Here is a 2531-nt window from a genome sequence, read left to right on the forward strand (position 1 = left end):
ACAGTCATGCCCAGCAAAGTAGCTCTGGGCCTGGGCACACTTCAAGAAGTTTGACCCTTTATATAAGCCTAGAAATAGACTTCCAGAGCCAAGAGGTCAAACACAGTCATGCACAGCAAAGTAGCTCTGGGCCTGGGCACACTTCATTCACTTTGTACCTTTAAATCATACTACTACTACCAGACTTCCAGGCCCAAGAGTTCAAACACATTCATGCCCAGCAAAGTAGCTCTGGGCCTGGGCACACTTCAATCACTTTGTGTCTTTAAATCATACTACTACTACCAGACTTCCAGGCCCCAGAGGTCAAACACAGTCATGCCCAGCAAAGTAGCTCTGGGCCTGGGCACACTTCAAGAAGTTTGACCCTTTATATAAGCCTAGAAATAGACTTTCAGGCCCAAGAGGTCAAACACAGTCATGCCCAGCAAAGTAGCTGTGGGCCTGGGCACACTTCATTCACTTTGTACCTTTAAATCATACTACTACTACTACTACTACTACTATACTACTACTACTACTACTACCAGACTTCCAGGCCCAAGAGGTCAAACACAGTCATGCCCAGCAAAGTAGCTCTGGGCCTGGGCACACTTCAAGAAGTTTGTCCCTTTATATAAGCCTAGAAATAGACTTCCAGGCCCAAGAGTTCAAACACATTCATGCCCAGCAAAGTAGCTCTGGGCCTGGGCACACTTCAATCACTTTGTGCCTTTAAATCATACTACTACTACCAGACTTCCAGGCCCCAGAGGTCAAACACAGTCATGCCCAGCAAAGTAGCTCTGGGCCTGGGCACACTTCAAGAAGTTTGACCCTTTATATAAGCCTAGAAATAGACTTCCAGAGCCAAGAGGTCAAACACAGTCATGCCCAGCAAAGTAGCTCTGGGCCTGGGCACACTTCAATCACTTTGTGCCTTTAAATCATACTACTACTACCACCAGACTTCCAGGCCCAAGAGGTCAAACACAGTCATGCCCAGCAAAGTAGCTCTGGGCCTGGGCACACTTCAATCACTTTGTGCCTTTAAATCATACTACTACTACCACCAGACTTCCAGGCCCTGGAGGTCACACCTTCATGCCTAGCAAGGTTGCTTTACACCTGCGCACACTTCAGACCGTTTCACTCTTTTAATCCTTCAAAGTACCACATTTCCAGACCCAAGAGGTCACAGAATCATGCCCAGCAAAGTAGCTCTGGGCCTGGGCACACTTCAATCACTTTGTGCCTTTAAATCATACTACTACTACCAGACTTCCAGGCCCCAGAGGTCAAACACAGTCATGCCCAGCAAAGTAGCTCTGGGCCTGGGCACACTTCAAGAAGTTTGACCCTTTATATAAGCCTAGAAATAGACTTCCAGAGCCAAGAGGTCAAACACAGTCATGCACAGCAAAGTAGCTCTGGGCCTGGGCACACTTCATTCACTTTGTACCTTTAAATCATACTACTACTACCAGACTTCCAGGCCCAAGAGTTCAAACACATTCATGCCCAGCAAAGTAGCTCTGGGCCTGGGCACACTTCAATCACTTTGTGTCTTTAAATCATACTACTACTACCAGACTTCCAGGCCCCAGAGGTCAAACACAGTCATGCCCAGCAAAGTAGCTCTGGGCCTGGGCACACTTCAAGAAGTTTGACCCTTTATATAAGCCTAGAAATAGACTTTCAGGCCCAAGAGGTCAAACACAGTCATGCCCAGCAAAGTAGCTGTGGGCCTGGGCACACTTCATTCACTTTGTACCTTTAAATCATACTACTACTACTACTACTACTACTACTACTACTACTACTACTACTACTACCAGACTTCCAGGCCCAAGAGGTCAAACACAGTCATGCCCAGCAAAGTAGCTCTGGGCCTGGGCACACTTCAAGAAGTTTGACCCTTTATATAAGCCTAGAAATAGACTTCCAGGCCCAAGAGTTCAAACACATTCATGCCCAGCAAAGTAGCTCTGGGCCTGGGCACACTTCAATCACTTTGTGCCTTTAAATCATACTACTACTACCAGACTTCCAGGCCCCAGAGGTCAAACACAGTCATGCCCAGCAAAGTAGCTCTGGGCCTGGGCACACTTCAAGAAGTTTGACCCTTTATATAAGCCTAGAAATAGACTTCCAGAGCCAAGAGGTCAAACACAGTCATGCCCAGCAAAGTAGCTCTGGGCCTGGGCACACTTCAATCACTTTGTGCCTTTAAATCATACTACTACTACCACCAGACTTCCAGGCCCAAGAGGTCAAACACAGTCATGCCCAGCAAAGTAGCTCTGGGCCTGGGCACACTTCAATCACTTTGTGCCTTTAAATCATACTACTACTACCACCAGACTTCCAGGCCCTGGAGGTCACACCTTCATGCCTAGCAAGGTTGCTTTACACCTGCGCACACTTCAGACCGTTTCACTCTTTTAATCCTTCAAAGTACCACATTTCCAGACCCAAGAGGTCACAGAATCATGCCCAGCAAAGTAGCTCTGGGCCTGGCACACTTCAATCACTTTGTGCCTTTAAATCAT

The sequence above is a fragment of the Electrophorus electricus genome, unplaced genomic scaffold (genome assembly GCF_041902795.1).
Source record: "Electrophorus electricus isolate QZ-2024a unplaced genomic scaffold, ASM4190279v1 Scaffold159, whole genome shotgun sequence".
NCBI lineage: Eukaryota > Metazoa > Chordata > Actinopteri > Gymnotiformes > Gymnotidae > Electrophorus > Electrophorus electricus.